General features: G+C 32.4%; 1 protein-coding gene, 1 long non-coding RNA gene and 1 pseudogene across 5 annotated transcripts in view; all 3 read right to left on the bottom strand.

Moving 5' to 3' along the window:
* Positions 1-20,110, bottom strand: part of LOC128171049 (protein PIF-like) — a 144,564-nt gene that overhangs the window by 65,327 nt on the left and 59,127 nt on the right. The window lies entirely within an intron of this gene.
* Positions 1-20,110, bottom strand: part of LOC128171055 (uncharacterized) — a 68,516-nt pseudogene that overhangs the window by 39,095 nt on the left and 9,311 nt on the right.
* Positions 4,914-19,264, bottom strand: LOC128171067 (uncharacterized). 4 transcript variants are annotated; one of them, XR_008241997.1, is made up of 7 exons: positions 18,812-19,264; positions 15,647-15,842; positions 14,976-15,037; positions 13,878-13,937; positions 13,151-13,213; positions 9,307-9,366; positions 4,915-5,293 (listed from the first exon to the last, which is right to left on the bottom strand). It is a non-coding gene; the product is annotated as an uncharacterized LOC128171067 (long non-coding RNA). The 4 variants fall into 4 exon arrangements; XR_008241999.1 differs by lacking the exon at positions 18,812-19,264 and adding an exon at positions 18,460-18,786; XR_008241998.1 differs by lacking the exon at positions 18,812-19,264 and having other exon boundaries at positions 4,914-5,293; positions 13,176-13,213; positions 15,647-16,088.

The following is a 20,110-nucleotide window of genomic DNA, read 5'->3' as shown; positions in this document are numbered from 1 at the left end:
TCAAAAAAGGTTCTTGGCTTTTACTGTATGAATTTGGAATTCCCTTATCATAAAAAGGTTTATTAAAATTTGGCTCATAGGTTTAAGAGAATAATTTAACAATGTGACAAATTTACAGACAGACGGACGGACAGACGGACGGACAGACAGACAGACAAAGTAACAGACGACGGACAGCAGGTGATCAGAAAAGCCCGATGGAAAATTGGATCAAGTGAGCTATAAAAAAAAATAAAAATCAATACTTTTTAAAAATCAAATTAATAAAAGAAATTGTATGTTGATAGTAAAATTCACAAAATACATGTACCTCAAAAACTCTTTCCTATTCAAATATAGAACAAGATGCCTCATCTCCTTTGTATGTATTTTTTTTTTCTTGTCCACATCCCATTTTGTCCACTACAAGTCCTCTATCTGCACTTAGTCCTTGCATTCCTTTTAAAAATCAAAAGTTGGATATGAATATATAAGATTCAAGAACTACTGAAGACAGAACTTACATGTACTTATCCCCTCCGTGCCCCGAAGACGCACGGCTGTGGCCGTGCAACAAGGGACGCCAAATACGGCGGTCGCTAACAACAACCTGCGCCTCTTTCCACATACACCTTTCCAGTTCTTCTCAGTTGTCTTTCTTTCTCCAAATGTTCTTTGACCCTTTTTGCTTTTTTTTCTTTTGGAACCTAGACACAATACACAAGAATCAATATAAAAGTCAACAAGATATCTATATTTTAGTAAGCATTTCTCTGTATTTTATCCAGGACCACATGTCTCTGAATCTTCTTCCGAGCTGTTTATAATAGTCACGTCGTTTTTTTTGTTTTTTTTTTGTTTATGTTTTCTAAAAAGGAATAATAATCTTAACAATTTTCTAGCTGCTGCTGGTCTATGCCCTCTTAAGCGTATGTAATCCAATTTGCCCTATTCCTGTTGTGACAAATAGAGAGTTTGTAAAATACATTTTACTTTTAGAAAAAAGCAATTACAAGAAATAAGAAAGAGTGTCATGATACATTTTCAAAGTTTCAAAACATACATACATTTAGGCAATACATCATCAACATTGAATGACTTACTAACATATATATATATATATATATATATATATATATATATATATATATATATATATATATATATATATATATATATATATATATATATATATATATTCATTATTCATAATGCAAAAACAACTAAAACAACTTTAAAGTATAAACACAGTTATGCATGTAGGTAACTTTGACTTATATTATAACTGCAAGAGTTGTGAGAATTGAAATACATTTTCAATATGAATAAATGACAACACTTCTATTCTTTATATATTTAATAGTCAAAGTGGTTACTTACCCTAATACAGAGATTATATTATTCCATGTTGTTTCACGGAAACCGAATTTCTTCAAACGCGAACGCGATCACGAGTTGTATGATTCACACATAGTAATGTTCATAACAAGCAAAGTCATTCAATGATTTTAAAAAAAATGTATATACATTGAAATAATGGGTGTGTACCTTTAACAGATAAATGCAAAACATCACATACTTACATCTTGCGTTGACATATTGTCTTCTCTTTTAGAAATTAATTAAACGTCTGGCGAATATATATCTGTTTTTATGCAAGCTAAGATTGTAATGCTCTTTAAAATGTACCTTTGTTACATTTGTTAGGTTGTGTGTGGTTCTTTTCTTTATTCATTTCATTACTAATTTAACAGGAGAAATGTAAGCACTAACCTATGGACAAATTGTTGGCGTCCGATGTATCCACATTAATACAGCTTGGTACACATAAGATTGCCAAATTATTTATTCGATTCGCTGCCATATATTTTTAATTTATATTGGTTACTATTAATTTGGAGTAGCAACTTAAACCAAGATTTCTGAACTAGGCATACTATTTCAAGATAATTGTTTAATGTAATGTCTTGGATACAATTCAGATGATTATTATTCAATTATTACACATTTCATTATCATTTCATGAGCAAAAAAAAATTAAGTTTGAAAAAAAAAAATCTTTATTTTTGGCCGACGTATCCAATCAAACGGGACGGACTGACATGGACAGAGTATGTACTATAATTAATATTAATTTCTATCTCCTAAAAAATTATTCTTAGCTATGTAATACATATAATTAGTATATCTTTTTTTTCTATATTAATATATATATATATATATATATATATCTGCTTTCAACAATAGGCGGACATGGCTATAAAACCATACTTAAGCAGACATATATAGCTTTTTTTAAATCTCGATATTATTCATTGTCCATCTCAACAAGCTATTAAAACACAAAAGTATGTTCATTGGTAGACTGTTGTTAAGATATATTGCATCTAAAGAGATATACATTTTAAGAGGTCTGCCTTATTTTCCAAAACCATGCAGTAGACTTTAAGCTGACATTATATAAATACAATGTAAGGTAGACATATATTAATATTCGAAATGCCTATCAGGCAGACAATAAATAGTAATTTCAATATGCATTCAAGTGTCAATTAAAATGCAAAAGCAATCATATTCTACAAATATTAATTTTAGGTGACCTTTTTCCTACCTTAATAGAATAATATTTTTTTAAAGAAATGTTGTATTTGATTTTCTAAACATATTTGTTTATATCATATTCAACTTTCATGTCTTAACACATTTTTAAGTGTATGTTGTGCGGCTGTGCCACCAAATGTTTGAAAAGTTATATTTTATATTGTCATAGGTAAAATTTTTATTCATATCTTAATTAACACATTAATATTTGAATTATTAAAACTTAATGAAAACATCACAACACCATTACTATTTTTTCAAAAGAAATAACTCTTTTGTTTCAATTGTATACTAGTACATGTTATAACAAACATCATATGAATAACAAGAAAGGTGCTTCCAAGTTTTAATATTTTTTATTTTAAAACACTGATTCTCAGAAATATAAAAGATGAGAACATTAAAAATGTACTAGCATTACAAATGAAAACAACATGATATCTCATTTTAATTTGTTCTGCATGATATTGTATTTTGATTTAATATGCACTCATGTTGTGAACAGATCAACAAAGTGAAACAACTGAAACAATGATATAAGTACATGTACATGTATCATAATTATACACGTGTTGATAACATGCTCAATAACTAAAATAAATCTTATTTATTATTACCTCCATTATTGTTCAACCCCACAAAAGTTAGACCTAATCATGAGGCACATAGCATCATAGAGGGTTCAGCCCCCACCCCCACTTTTTCTCGCAGGAAACACAATTGTTCCTAAATTTACTTTGAAAAGATAGAATTATTCAATCAGCACCCCCCCCCCCCCCCCCGATATTTCATGATTTGGAAGAAAAAATTTCGGTAGGTAAATTTTTTTTTTGGAACAATAGGTTTTTTCATGATTTTGGGAATAAGGTTTTTTTGTTTTTGCTTGTCAAGATTTCTGAGGATTAGTCTAGGCACCCCCTCCCCCCCCCCCCTCACTTTCAATTTGCTTTCGACGCCACTGCATTAACATTAATTCTAATCTTTGGTACATGAACAAATTGAACCCAGGTACATGCACAACATTCTCATAATTTATAAATGCTTAACACCACATTAGTTTTTCCTTAATCGGTTATTTTCTATTTCAATAAAAAAAAAACCCAGTTGAATCAATGCACTCCACGTGCCTGGATTTTGACTTCTTTGCCTTGGAACAACTATGTAATATTTCAGAAACACAATCAAGGAAGTGTGTCTAATTTTTGTTTCCTATAGTTAAATTAATTCAAAAATCAATATGTAATACAAAGACAATCAGTGAGTGTAAAAAATCATAATGCATCATCTAGATCTCTACATTGTACATGATAATCAAGTAAACTTAATCAATTGCTACCAGTTGTGCAAAAAATAGAATTTGGATTTGAAGGGGAAGAATTTGCTTGTAAAATCTCTGTGAAGAAGCATTTGAACATCAAACATGTAGCCATCTTCCTGTTTGTCAGAATTTAAATTTGGTTTAAAAAGTGACTAAGATACTTTCCAAACAAGAGGTCCATGGGCCACATCGCTCACATGAGCAACAACATCCATGATGAAATCAGCTTTAAGGGGTCATTTACAAAATATCAAAACAATGTATGAGAAAAGATTCTGTATAAAAAGATTTTCAATTTTCTTTAACACATTTTCTAATGCTATACATTGTGCTTTTTTAAAAACTGGATAATTTCATTATCAATTGTCTACATCTTGAGCATTTCATTTCTCTTGAAGATCAAGAACATCAAACTTTGAACTAATTTTGTAGCCCACGGTCACAGTCCAACAATTGAGAATCAAAAAGTCAAGATGATTGGTTATAAGCAATACCATATATTTTAAAATTTGAGTTATGGAGAATAATTAAAATTATTTCTTAGATTAATATACCACCCCCACCAATTGTGACCTAATTATACCTTCAAGAACATGATTTGAACATGATGACATTTGCACTATCTGATAATTCTTCCACACAAGTCACAGCACGGCTTTTGAGAAAAAAAAATTTATAAAGAAAAAGATTTTTAAAGATTTTTTCTCAATATATTCTTATGTAAAAATTGCCCCCCTCCCAATGGTGCCTCTCCCTAACCTTCGGCATACTGATTTAATCAAACTTCAACACAATTTACAGCTTGTCTGGCCTATTGGTTTTTGAAAAAAAAGTTTTTGGAAGATTTGTCTTTATATATCATTTATATTATACAATTGTGGCTCAACCTTGCCCCCTGGGAACATGATTTGAACAAACTTGAATCTACAAGGATGCTTCGACACAAGTTTCAGCTTTTCCAACCAAATGTTTTTTGAGAAGATTTGTTAAAAATATGATTTAAAAATCATTCCCCTTTTAGATATGACTTAACCCTTCATTCGAACATATTTGAATGCCATTTACACAAGGTTTCTTCATGCCAAGTTTGGTTGAAATTAGCCAAGTGGTTCTAGGGAATAAGTTGAAAATATGAAAGTTGACAGACAGATGCCATACAAAAAAGTGATCTGAAAAGCTCACATGAGCTTTCATCTCCGGTTAGCTAAAAGGGAGTAAACGAAGGCATTTGATTTAAAGTTTTGGTTTAAAATATCTAAAAAAAAAAGTTTTTTAATCGATTGGAATGCTTCTTTTTTCTTTTGTTCTTTTCATTCATGATCTTTGTTCTGAACTGAAGAACTGTGCAAGAAAAGGATGTAGATCTGCTCAAGTAACCCTCCAGACATGTTTTACCTGAAAAGGAAATAGAAATATAACTTTATGAAATTTCAAACACATTGTGTCATATAAGGATACTAGTATATCTATATGTAATATTTTATTCTACAACATATGCAAAGGTAATTATAAATTACAAAGCTTACCGGGATGAGGCATCACCCACATGAGACTATCTTTATTATTTTATGAAAATCAAAGTTGATGATCTTTTATAAAATTTAATAATTCTTTAATATAACAATATAAATGTCACAATTTTCGCCTTTATCAAATAAAAATTAGCCATTATCTGACAACTGATGTGAAATTGGGCATACAAATAAAATTTTGATAAGACCTCTAGAACAAACCAGGAGGAAAAAGGTTTTTTCTATTTGACTATTTGATGCCTTATAACAATAACCTTCATATGTAGAACATGAAAAAAATCCCTAAGGCAGAAGTTTGAAAAAATGTGCAAAATTGATACATTTCAAGCAAAATCCCATAGGGTCCTATGTTAAAAATTAACAAACTTTGAGATGATCCCCTAAACAAACAATGTGGTAAATGTCTGATTTGTTTGTTTTAAAATGCTTCTTATTTTAGTAGAAATTCATGCATTTTCAGAGGGACGGGTGGGGATGAGATGTTATGGGACCAACCTTACTTTGAGAACTACATATTAGTAAACTGAGATAATGATCAAAAGTATACTGTTGTAATGAAAAATGTGCATAGGTTTTAGATGTTTTTGAAACCAAATTATTAAGATAAATTATATATAGAAAATATATTGGCCAGTGATAAAACATCGATGAAATCGCGGATGACGGTTGATGATTAAGAGAGTGCAATTAAAGCTGAACGTCGCTTGTAAATAGGCAATGTCTGCCATATTTCTCTCTCACCACAGTTATCCCTACAACCCCTATAAAAGCTGCGGAACTCTTCGCAGTTTAAAGTATTTCGATGTAGAGGTCTCACCTGTGCTGACATACAACTTGCCTCACCGTGTTACTCGGTCGCAATGAAATTATTAAGTTTTATGCACTTTTTTCAAGTCAGGAGAATACTAACATCAAATAAACTGGTCAAAATATAAATAACATCAGCTTAATGGAGTCATAATAAAAACTATCTGGACAATGTACAATAATACATGTAGATCCTGTATGAATAAAATCCATTTTCCCCTGGATATTCTTATGTTTATAATCATTAGTCCCCTTTCTGACAGGATGATTTTATAGTCATATCATATGTTGAGTATTGCAGTTCTCAAAAAGATCCTTAACAATAGTTTATATATCGGATATAAACGTACATCAAACTCTGAACCTTCTCGTGAGGCCAAAGAATTGTCCTGGGGCCAAAGTCTTAATAATTATAAAGAATCATCTGGCTGATTAGTTTCTGAGAAAATTTTTAAAGATTTACCCTATATATTCCTTTGTTAAACTTTGACCCCCCATTGTGGCCCCACCCTACCCCTGAGGATCATGATTTTCATAACCTTGAATCTACACAACCTGAGGATGCTTTCACACAAGTTTCAGCTTTCCTGGCTGATTAGTTTTTGAGAAGAAGATTTTTAAATATTTACTCTGTTTATTCCTATGTAAAACATCGACCTCCCATTGTGACCCAAACCTATCCCCAGGGGTCGTGATTTTTACAAATTTGAATCTACACTACTTGAGGATGCTTCCACACAAGTGCCAGCTTTCCTGGCCAATTAGTTTCTGAGAAGAAGATTTTAAAGATTTACTCTATATAATCATATGTTAAACTTCGATCCCCCATTGTGGCCCCAACCTACCCCCAGGGGTTATTATTTTCACAACTTTGAATCTACACTACCTGAGGATGCTTCCACACAAGTTTCAGCTTTGCCGGCTGATTAGTTTCTGAGAAGAAGATTTTTAAAGATTTACTCTATATATTCATATGTTAAACTTCGATCCCCCATTGTGGCCCCACCCTACCCCCGGGGGTCATGATTTTCACAACTTTGAATTTACACTACCTGAGGATGCATCCACACAAGTGTCAGCTTTCCTGGCTGATTTGTTTCTGAGAAGCAGATTTTTAAAGATATACTGTATATATTCCTATGTAAAACTTCGACCCCCCCCCCCCCCATTGTGGCCCCACCCTCAGGTGAGCTAAAAAGATTAAGTTTACAATACAATAAGAAGAACAGACTTTGAACATTTTCTTAATAAATATTGACAAATTTTTTACTTTTTTAATCTTTAGTTTTTAAGATCTGTGTACAAACATAGAATTGTGAGCAAATCTTTGTATCTTGCTTATAATTCGAAGCTTAACACTCAAATATGGTTAGTAAATAGAAATTGTAAACAATTAAACACAAGAAACATGCACTATAACAAATAAAGAACACAATTTATTTTTTCGAAATGAATCATATATATATATATATATATATACATGTATATACCTACATATTTCCGTCAGCGATATCAAACTCTATTTAAACTGAATAAACTCGAGAAAATGTCGAGCATCTCAACAAAATCTATTGCATTAATCTACCATTACGCAAAAGAAAATGCCGAATTACCGATAGAAGGAATTGTATTTCAGTACCCCTACATCAGATTTTGCTTAATTTGCGCAGGTAAACAGTTAACTGTTTGATTTACCGAAGTATCTGTTTGAATTGATACGTAAAAATCACGAAATACCTGTAGACGATAGTTTCCAGGTTTAAAAGCATAAATAATGAAAACGAAACGAAAATCCGAACAAGCTAACACCAACACACTTGTTTGATCCTTGTTGGAACAATTAGAAAATTAATTAATAAACAATAAAAACAGAGGGAAATGCACTTTAGTACGTTGTTAATGCATCAGATTTTATCATTTTCGCAGGTAAACATTTACCGAAGTCTATGTTCCAAATACAAGGCGATTGTTTCCCAAGTTTAAAAGCAAAATGAAACGAAAAAATGAAAACAAGCTAAAACCAACATCACAAGTGAAAATGACAACGCGTTGAAATATTTAACCATAATTTACTTCACAATAATCGGCACCAATGTTATTTCCATGTTTCATAGATTATATTCGCACGTGAACTGTTGCACAACAAACTGCCAGCTTCAAACAAAGAACCTCGTTTTCGAGATGCGGTAGACTGGCGATGCCTGTCATAAGACCAGTCTATCGCAATGAATTGCCAGTCTTCGATATATGGAATAACGAGCCATTCTTTATAAGTATTTTCGCAATTATCTCAAATTTGGAACAGAAATCGCCTATAATTTTTGCAATTTATATTTTCCTTTCCCTAAGGATGATTTATGCTAAATTACGTTAAGATTAACTCGGTAGTTCTTGAGAAGAAGATTTTTAAAAATGCACCCCCCTTTTTCTACAGTTTCAAGGTTTTCTCCGCTTTGAATACAGATCGGACTTTTATTTCTGCAATTTATATTCGCCCTCCCATAAGGATGCTTTGTGCCAAATTTTGTTGAAATTGGATAAGCGGTTTTAGAGAAGAAGTTCAAAATGTAAAAAGTTTACAGACGGACAGACGGACAGACAGACAGACAGACGGACAGACGGACGGACAGACGGACGACGGACAAAATGTGATCAGAATAGCTCACTTGAGCTTTCAGCTCAGGTGAGCTAAAAAGTCAACAAAATAAAAGCCAAACATGTGTATTTAAATATATATATATATATGAGCATATATTTATATGAATTATCCATCTCTGGCAGACACGTTGGCATGCGTTTTTTTTAAATATAGAACTCCTAGAATTTATACCAAACATGAATCTAACAGTCATTTCATCACAGATCTATAGGCCTTTCCTATATGTTCTGACTACATATGAAATACAGAATTAATTATATATCATTATCATAGGAATAAGATAATTAAATTCTATTACCCCTCTTTAGCAGACACCTTAACTTGTGTCCACCAAATACTGTATAAGAACATATGAAATTAATATTCAAATATTTTGATACAAACCAGAGGGACATTCATTCTTAACTTACCTCAACATCTCCATCTAACACCTCTCCAGCATTCTCTTAACGTTGCTTCAAATCCACTTGCTACAAAAAATAAACACCACATGAGAGTTAATAATATTAGCTCGTCCGAAAAATATTGACCACTCAATATTTTTTATTGTTATATTCAGTAGTATATTATCACTATTTAACTCTATATAGACGAATAGTCAATAAATGTAATATTAGCTCGCCCGAAAAATATTGACCGGTCAATATTTTTTTGATATTGACCGGCTAGGAATAATATCTAAAGAACATTCCCTCTATTTCAAATAATCGCCTTTGATTTGAGGATTCGTAAACTATGACGTAAATAACTTTTCGAACGCGCAATGTGACGGTTTGCGATCATAACGGATGTAAGGATTTGCAAAGTAGTGTGAAGTAAAATCAGGTAGAACATCTGTATGTTAATTCTTACGGTGGGTGGAATATCACCAGTGATTGTATGATGCTGAGGATATTTTGGAAATGAACTTTGCACAAAATTGAATTCGCGAATTCTTTGTTGAGGTGAGAAAATTACGGCGATCTGTTTTCAGTTACTTTATTAAATTTTGGTTTGTTTCTTCATAAAACAAAACAAATGTTGACTGTGTTTTTGGGCAACATTGATTATATAAGCCCCCTTGGGACGAAAATATTGCCCTCCGCTTCGCGTCGGGCAATATTTCGTCCCTCGTCCCAAATTGAATTTGCGAATTCTTTGTTGAGCTGAGAAACTTACAGTGATCTGTTTTCAATTACTTTCTTTAATTTTGGTTTGTTTCTTCATATAACAAAACAAATGTTGACTGTGTTTTCGGGCAACATTGATTATATTAGCCCCCTTGGTACGAAAATATTGCCCTCCGCTTCGCGTCGGGCAATATTTCGTCCCTCGGGGGCTAATATAATCAATGTTGCCCTCAACCCCAGTCAATATTTGTATAATATTGACCGGCTAGGAATAATATCTAGAGAATATTCTCTCTATTTCAATTAATCGCTTCTGATTTGTTGATTCGTAAACGATGATGTAAATAAATCTTCGCGACTCCAAAACAAGGTGACGTCATAATAGACAGTCAGTAAAGGCAAGTGAACAACAAAAGCGCAATGCGACGGTTTGCGATCATAACGGATATAAGAATTTGCAAATTACTGCAAGTGAAATCAGGTGGAACATCTGTATGTTATTTCTTACGGGCGGTGGAATATCATCAGTGACAGTTTGATGCTGAGGATATTTTGGAAATGAACTTTGCACAAAATTGAATTTGCGAATTCTTTGTTGAGCTGAGAAACTTACAGTGATCTGTTTTCAATTACTTTCTTTAATTTTGGTTTGTTTCTTCATATAACAAAACAAATGTTGACTGTGTTTTCGGGCAACATTGATTATATTAGCCCCCTTGGTACGAAAATATTGCCCTCCGCTTCGCGTCGGGCAATATTTAATCCCTCGGAGGCTAATATAATCAATGTTGCCCTCCACCCCAGTCAATATTTGTATAATATATCTGAGCATATATTATATGAATTATGTGAATTATCCATCTCTGACACACTGGCATGTGTTTTGTAATATAGTATGCCTAGCATTTATACCATGTGAATCTAACAGTCATTTAATCACAGATCTATTGGCCTTTTCTACATGTTCTGACTACATATGAGATACAATATTAATAACATATTACTTATTAGTATAAGAGTAAAAACCAAACAAATCAAAGATAACAAAGCTCACCGATACCAGGTATGATCTTTGTGAGACCACCTTTATCATATTATATGAAAATCATAGTAAATGATCTTTGATATTCATGTATACTAATTTGACACAATATCATGTATCATATGTTAATAATAGTTTGATAATCATATGTTCATTTTATAAGGTATTGTAAGATACAATGTTTTTCAACACAATAATATAAAATACAATATTGCATCCTATGATACTATACAATATATGTCATATGATACAATACTGTAAAATATAATGATACATATATATTATTATAACGGTAACTTGATCCAAAGGGGCGGATCATGTCGAGTTGCCAGGTGCGGATCACCAGATCATATGAAACACGAAGCGTCAAACTTTCATTACTAAATACATGTTTGTAATAAATTTAATAATAAATACCCTTTTCCATATCTCAGCCTGTATCAGCCCTAGACCAATATCATCCTCCGGGCCTTCTGCCCCTGGGCTGATATTGGAGTCTCAGGCCGATACTTGCTGTGATATGGAAAAGAATATGTATTATTCTCTATTTAATGCTGGTATCATATAAAACAATGGTGTTTCATATCCTACAATACTTTATCATTGGAATCATGTTATATCATTGGAATCATGCTATATCATTTCACAATAATAACATCTATCGAAAAAGATTGTGTGAGGTAGAAGGTTTTTTTTAGCATTCTTGATAATGGAGATTAGGCTCTTCATCAGAAGATACCTCTGCAATTTATTTGTATTATAGTTAAAACAACTATGCAAGTTTGAAATAGTTCTATTATATCCTAAAAATGTGACCTGTTCCTAAAAACTAAACCGCATCCAGCATCTAAAACTTATGACTCAGATTCAGCATTCGAGCCTGCTAAGTGCATATATCATAAAACACACCATCCATGTAAGTTTGGTGAAGTTAGGACAAGTAATAACTAAGATATAATCATCAGAGGGCACCTGCTCAAATAACTTTAACCTCATTCAGCATCCAAAACCTATGGCTCAAATGCATCAGTATTACAAGACGCACCATCCATGCCATCTTCCCTAGCCAAGGGTTTCTGATCTGCACCGCTTTTCACAAACCCTTGGCATATTATGCTATCAAAAGTCAGGATTTTTTCGTCACTATTTAAATCAAAGATGCCGTACTATAACGTACCTGATGCAGTTATGGCAGCCTCTGTAGACATTGATATTGACAAGTTACCCAGTGTATTCAATAAAAAGGAATAATGTGAAATGTTACATATGGATTGAATTCATTCGAAAGGTGATCAAAAGACTGTGAGTGGTAAATCCTCAATCTACGAGTGCACACCTCTGTTGATAAACAATATAGTGTACTTTTTTTTGCACCATTGAATAATCGATACATGCATTATGAAGACTCAAACAGAAAGACGAGAAAAATAAGGGTTTTGAGCTATTCATAGTAGAGACACTCGTGAATAAACATAAGGAAAACATTGTTGATTAAATCATATATGCTTTGTAGTTTTTGATTGGTCGAACGGTTTCAGTAAACCCCAATCAAAATCCTGGAAAAAAAACCGAACTTTTGTTAGCACGTTATGCCAATGGTTGTGAGAAGTGGTGCGGATCAGAAAACCTTGGATAGCAAATATGCATCCATGCAAGTTTGGTGAAGTTAGGACCAGTAGTAACTTAGAAATGGCTATCAAAGGGCACCTGCACCAAAAAATTGAACCTGATCCAAAAACCTTAACCTCCTCCAGCATCTGAAATTCATGGCCAAGATTCAGCATCCAAGTCTTTCATGTCCATAATTAGGTCCAGATGCATCATCCTTGCTAGTTTGGTGAAGATAGGACAAGTAATAACTTAGATACAGGGCCTGCATAAAAACCTTAACAAGATCCAGACGCCAACGCCAATACCGTGGGTATAGCATAAGCCCCCCCCCCCCCACTTTGTCTCGGTGAGCTGATTATGAAATCCTATTACCCCTCTTAAGCAGACACCTTAACTTGTGTCCACCAAATACTGTATAATATATATAAATATATATTCATATTAAAATATTTGAGACAGAATATTAAAGAGAGACATTCATTTTCAACTTACATTAACGTCTCCATCTAAAACATACTCTCCAGCTTTCTCTGCTTCTTGCTCCAGATCCACTTGCTACAAAAAACATCCCATTAAGTTAATAAATAGGTTGGAGATACCAAACTTGGGTACAGTACTAATCAAACCCAAGTTTACAGAATGTAACCCAGACTAAACCCAGATTTACTTTCGGAGTTTACTCCGGATTAATTAGAGTGGACCCAAAGTAAACTAGAGAGTAACTTCTGTCGAAAGAACCCTAAGGCAGACGCTACATGAGTATTTGGAATATACAAGGGGTGGGCATTACAGGCAGTGAAATAATTAGATAAAAGACCCGACTGCTTCACATTTCAATGTGTAAAGAGAACTATGAAAGCAAACCGCGAGTTAACCCAAAGTAAATACTGAGTGAACCCAAAGTAAACCCCAACTGTACACAAATTTCCAAAAATAAACCTGAAGTAAACCCCAAATTAATATCGAAAGTAAACCTTGGGTTTACTCTGGTGTAAGGTTGGGTCTGATCAATAGTGTAATTATAATGTTTACCGGGTAATTTTCACCATTCTACACTTGCATTTTCTGACTACATATGAGATACAGGATTAATTACATATATTTATTATGGGTGTAAAATTATTAAATCCTATTACCCCTCTTAAGCAGACACCTTCACTTGTGTCCACCAAATACTGTTTATATATATATAGTTGATACTAAAATATCTTTAACTTACCTCAACATCTCCATCTAACTCCTCTCCAGCATTCTCTTAACATTGCTCTAAATCCATTTGCTACAAAAAAACACCCCAGTAGAGTTAATCATTATGTGAATTACCAAGCTTGGGTACAGTACCAATCAAACCAAATCTAATAGAAAGTAAACACAGACTTAACCCTAGGTTTACTTTCGGGGTTTACTCCGGTTTACTAGAGGGGACCCAGAGTAAACCCAAAGTAAACTAGAGTTTCCCCTGCCAGAGGTTGACCCCCGAGACAGATGCTACATGTGTATTTGGAATTTACAAAGGATGGGCATTATAGGCAGTAACATAATTATATAAAAGACTGGTCTGCTTCACATTTCAATGTTTAAATAGAACCATAAAAGCAAACGTTAGTAAACCTAAAGTAAACCCCGAGTAGACCAAAAGTTGGACAAACATTTACTAAAAGTAAACCTCGAAAGTAAACCTGGGGTTTAGTTAGAGTTTGCTCTGGTGTTAGGCTGGGTCTTGTCGGTACTGTAGTTATAATGTATACTGGGTAATTTTCACCATTCTGAAGTTGTATTTTCTGACTACACATGAGATACAGGATTATTACTATTTAGGAGTAAAATGGTTAATTCCTTTTACCCCTCTTAAGCAGACACATTAACTGTTGTTATACTTTCATGTTAAATACTGAAATCTGATTGGTTTAGACGCAGTTCATAATCTGTTCTATTACCTTCAGCGTTAGCAACGCACTTAGCAACGGGTAACATTACAAATTGTTACATGCGCGAAAATCATGCGCGTACGGTTTGCCTTAGAATTCACGTTATTCCTATCTTAAAGCAGTGATGTTTTCTTTAAAATTAAGACATTCAGTATAACAAAATAAATAGTGCCTGTTTCGGAGGATAACAGTTGAAATTGACACCCCCGAAAACCACTGTCAACCTCCGCTTCACGTCGGTTGACAATGGTTTTCTCATGGTGTCAATTTCAACTGTTACCCTCCCAAACAGGCACTATTAATATAATGTCCACTAGATACTTTATTTATATATATTTGATATTAAAATATTTGTAACAGAATACGAGAGACATTCATTCTTAACTTACCTCAACATCTCAATCTAACACCTCTGCAGCATTCTCTTCTCGTTGTGCCATCTTAGAAATTACTGTTGAGTAAATCAAAATAAAGATAATATTCTCTGCACTATAATCATTGATTTTTCTAATTCTCATATTTAACATTATTCTGTTTTTTTTAAACCAAACTGATGTCCATTTGAAAAAAATCAACCTGCTAGTTATACTGTAAATTCCTTTTATTACGCGAGTACTCGTGGTTTCGGATCAAATCGCGAGAATATAAAATCGCGAACACGGAATTTCCAACCTTATTTCTTATAGTTTTCAACTCTTAGAAAATAATAGCAAGATTTTAAAATCCGCGAAGGGTGCTTCTCGCGATTTTACGTGAATATTAATTCCTCGCAGTTAATTAGGAATCTACAGTATACAGATGATAAAAGATTGTTTAACTTAGCTACACATTTCTAAAAAATTTATCCATGCAGTATATTTAAAATTAATTGAATCTACAGACAGAAAGAAAGACATGGGGGCGGCAAACATATTAAAAATTTAAAACAATTAACATTAAAATACATCTTCAAAAAATTTCCATGTTTTTCTTTTTCTTTTTAATTATTCATGTTATTAATCAATTACAAGTACCGGTAAAACATTTCAGTTTCTCCATGATGTTAGATAATATATTTTACCTTGCTCCTCCACCAAAGGTTCTCTTTATCTCCATAATTGTATTGAATCTATTCCCTTGGCTGTATATTCTTCACAGCATACAGACAGAGGTCCTCTTTGTCATTAAAGACATTCAGCTTCATGACCAAATTAGCATCTTTGTCTGTATCATTGGTGAAATGACTAATGCTGTTAGTAACACCCTCTGCATCAATGCTAAAACAAAAATTTGAACAATAGATAAAAAATGTAATCCTGAAAAAATTCTGAGGAAAATGAATTGCACTTTTATTTTATATTTTCCAGCAACTGTGTTTGCATGTTTGAGGACTTTCTATGATGGTTGGGGGCTAACAATGTTTTCTATCTTCTACATGCATACATGCTAACCTCCTGTGATGAAAAAGAGGTAGATTAAGAACCCGAAAGAGATGGCATTGCACATGTCCTTTTTGTGTATAGTATTTTTTAAAGAATATAGTTTTATATACTATTTATGTAAATAGAGATTCTTATTAGTAATTAAGGATATCAACTGAAATATAAAAGACTTGACAAATTTAGCAATATCAACAAATGCCCCCCCCCCCCAAAAAAAAAAAAATAGTAATCATTTACCATCAAACTGATAAAGCAATTTTATTTTTTGGAGGAAAAAAATCTTTGTGTGCCGAGACTTTAACAATTGCCATTGTTTTGTAAAAATAGGTTAAGTTATCAAAATTTTACAAAAAAGAGAAGTAAGAACTTCATTCTCTCCCAAGTTATTATTGACATTGATAAAAGGGTATATATCCAATATATCTTTATTGACAAATTATCATTTTTCACTCAATAAAGTTCACAGGAACAAAAACAAAAATCTTACGGAGATTTATAATGGGAAATGTTTAAATCTTTTTACCATTTGGAGCTCATTTGGAATACCTCACACAATTTTTCAATGTTTCTCCTTGGTAAAGATAATATTGACATGTCTCATGAAATCACTATAAGTTGTCTCTTTCATCTTTTAATGTAAAACACACATGCTTGAAAACTAATCATTCAAATGACTTAAAAAAGCGTACTATGTATGAACCAGACTCAATTCATGCTCTAATTTCAAACATGAGAAAGTTTCTGGACCACAATGCCTTCCATAACATGGCTATCAAAACAACGTATGTATTTTGAAGAAAAGCGGTAGATTTCCTAATGAAAGCAGTAAGTGGGTAACAGACTCCGAGGTAAAAAGCTGTAGACTTCCGCGAAAAGCGATAGAGTTAACATGTATGCCTTCTATCAATTAAGTTACGAACAAGAAAATGATAAAGATCCGTATGAAGAGGGAATTTTTACAAAAAAAAAAATCACTTTTGGCACATATTGTTTTTTTTAGGTTTACGAACCACAAAATTGTGAAGTTCTGTTTGAGGACAACATTTTTTTTTACATCATCTTTATTCTAATAATATTAAATAAATGGCAACTTCATGATTGTGATGTGATGATCAAGTGTAGCATGAGATGTAGCATAACGGTATGTGAAAAGTATGTAATCTGTGAAACATATCACTGAAAAAGTACAATAGAATATTAGACATACAGCTTTGAATGTTCATTTGTCATTTTATAGGGGTCGATACATTTTTCATTATAAGAATGTTTAGTTATAGTTGTATCATATAAACATTTTAGCTTGGTACAAATAGTTTTCCAATTTGTTTGTTAAGGGTAATCTTCGTTAATACCAATGAAACAAAATTTCATATAAAATGGTTGAAATAAGGAATTCTATAAATAAATGAATAGTCAGAGGTGTTAAGCATGGACATTATCAATAGATAATGTTGCTTTAGAATATGTTAACTTTCTTTAAATAAATGATATTAGAATTTCATTTTATTCTAGCTGCGTTTTGGATGCTTGGTGACCGGTTTCTTTCCACTTGCAACGCATCGACATCACATGCATTAATTTAAATTACATATCAGTCTGACAAGATAGTTTCATCTTTTAAAGTTGTTGATCTCGGCATTTCCCAGCCCCGCGAAAAAATTTCAGACTAAACCAGGCCATAATAAACACAATTAAACCTCAGTTTAATGTGTACATTTTCTCATGCCATATTTGACAGGAAGTTGTTGCCTTACAATATTAATCCCGATATGAAATCACCAAAAATCTAAATCCCATCAAAAATTTGCTGTCGTGGGGAAAAGATCTCTTTTGTAATTTTATATTTTTTCCTAAAAACTCAGAAAACCAAGTGGCGGGTTTGTAAACCTAAAAACAAAAAACGCTGTTCGTCTTGTCAGACTAAATACCAGTTCATGTAAATATCTTGGGTTGAAGATAGTCAACATTTCACTGGGAAACTAGTGTGTAATTAGTTATACAAGCCCACTCTGAGAGTACTGCAGCATAAGCAATACACATACCCTACTGGTTTGTAATATCAGAGACATATATAACATGTACAGTATATGTCCCTGGTAATATTTTATGAAATTAAGCTTCATATATTTTTTTTTAAATAAGAGATAAAGAACAGAGCAAATTCAAATTATATATTCTACTCTAATATTAAAAACAGACTTAATTTTACTCTTATTAAATGTAAAATATTTTCTTTCGGATTGTTTAGTTTAATGATAATATTTGACATGTTATACTAGGAGACAACAGGACAGAGGAAATTCAAACTATGCAGTTGATATTGAAATAAAATACAAAGTGGACAAAATAATATTCTTTAATTTATCTCGGGCAATATAGCCAAGTCCATTAAGTATCCGCTGGTAGAAATTTGTGAAAAAAGTGGCCTGTAATGCACAATACCATTACTTACCGTCTTCTGTACCCCGAATCAAGCCAAAGAGTATAGCCCAACCCCGATAACGAACCCGATTGTAATAATTCAAAAAAATGTACACACATTACTTGACACTATTTTACAGATCTTATTTGTTAGAAGTGATAAAAGAAATGATACAAGTGATGCCTGATATTACTATTGACCGCATACCATGATACTATACATACTGGACTCGTTTATTCACTAAACACACAGAACCACAAAAAATCTTCCAAATTCCCACTACGTAATACATATAATATTATTATAATACATATATAGAACACATTTTCATGTTATGTTATTGAAATTCAAGATAAAATGCTATAAATTACAAGATATTTACCCAGACGAGGTTCAACATCCATTCAGTGAACCGAAAATTATTACCTCAAGAAACAGAAGAGTTCCTAAATAACCACCAACCCCTCCTTTTTGAACACAAACTTGATAATTATCCAAATTATCAATAGATTATTTTTAATATGATTTAGGTAATATTCTATAATTTAACAAGCAGCCTCTTGCGACATAACAGTAGTGAGACAACTCAACATCGCTATAACGTTAGGTACATGTACACATCAGGGCCGGGGCATGCTTGTTTACATTTCATAAATGTACCTACCTTTTTTCTTTATCGTTTTCTAGGACTGCTTTCAGCTGAAAACGTATACATATTATGCATAAAATTATTACGAACACGAGGTTATTTAACTCTTTAACGTTACACTAGATTAGCTAATATTTACAATAGGCCCTACATCTTTTTGTGGTGACGCCAAAATCAACCATGACGTCATATGATCTAACATGTAAAACCTACTGTTTTGAAATGCATGCATCTCATAGAATGAGTTTTGATGTATTATTGTTTAACTTTGTTAAGTCCTTGAAATGTTTTCCTCAATTCAACATGTTTTTTGTCGTCATATTTCATGAATAGAGTGTGACAACAAATAAAATTTACTGTTTAAAAGTATAAATATCAAGAAAACAAGATAAAAACTTAGTAAGCTAGTCTAAATAAGCTTGATCCTACTTACGCATCTCTCGTAACTCAAAACAGCCATGTTTGTTCGGAAGCCCTCGCAACCCATCGTAAAAAACCGAAGTGCATTTTCGGACAAATATATATCTCAAATGAAGACTTGGCACGGTGGCAAATATATCGACTTTTTTATCATAACTTTTTTTTTCGGAAAAAACCATGGGATTCGATAAAACATGATCTTAATTGACAAAAAAGGTTTAAAAACATGAAACATACTCTTAAAAAGTATGTTTTTTATCCAGTTAAACATTGTCCACCAAAGGGGTATGCTGCGTATTTGTAAAAACATACATTCAACATTTTAAATGATGTTTCATTCTGACCAATAATAAACAATTTACACAAAAAGTATTTCCATGAATTAATTGTGTATAGTTTTTGCATAAAAATGGTAAACAAAGTTAATTAATAATAAAAGCAACGTTAATTATTGCTTTTGAAATCAGGCAGACCCGTTTTTGTCTGCCTTAATTTGAGGTCTGCCTAAAGGTTATTCTCAAATACTTGATGTCCACATAATCTGTATAACATATATGTATATATATATATATATATATATATATATATATATATATATATATATATATATAT

Source organism: Crassostrea angulata, chromosome 2 (genome assembly GCF_025612915.1).
Source record: "Crassostrea angulata isolate pt1a10 chromosome 2, ASM2561291v2, whole genome shotgun sequence".
Classification (NCBI taxonomy): domain Eukaryota; kingdom Metazoa; phylum Mollusca; class Bivalvia; order Ostreida; family Ostreidae; genus Magallana; species Magallana angulata.
This window is presented reverse-complemented; position numbering and strand designations above follow the sequence as displayed.